Here is a 556-nt window from a genome sequence, read left to right on the forward strand (position 1 = left end):
TGCTAGGCCTTTTAGCCATCTTCTTGTTCATGTCTATGTCAGGCCTTGTGGGCCAAGTGCATGTAGATGACTGTACCAGACATTTTGGCCACATGAATGTCCATGACTGTGCTATGCTTTGAGGGCCACTTGCATGCACATGACTATGTCTGTGCTTGTGGGCCACATGCATGTGACTGTGCTAGGCTCTGAGGGCCACATGCATATACGTGACTGTGCCTGGGGATGTGAGCTATGCAAATATACTTAGATGTGCTTAAGGTTGTGGGCTATGTGTATTTACATGGATCCACCAGGGTCTGTGTGCCCTGTACATATAATGGACTGTGCAAGAAATTGCAGGATATATACAAGTACATGGCTGTGCCAACACTTGTTTGTTATAAACCCAAACATGAGTCTGCCGTGTTCTGTGGGTCAGGTACATGTACATGGCAGTGTGAGGCTTTGTACAGTACCATGTACATGTATATGCTCAAGATAGGTTTTGTGAGTAATGTGTATATACACATGACAGTGAAATCCTAGTGGGCCACATGCATGGACATGTGCCTCC

This window comes from Nycticebus coucang, chromosome 21 (assembly GCF_027406575.1).
Source record: "Nycticebus coucang isolate mNycCou1 chromosome 21, mNycCou1.pri, whole genome shotgun sequence".
Taxonomy (NCBI): Eukaryota; Metazoa; Chordata; class Mammalia; order Primates; family Lorisidae; genus Nycticebus; species Nycticebus coucang.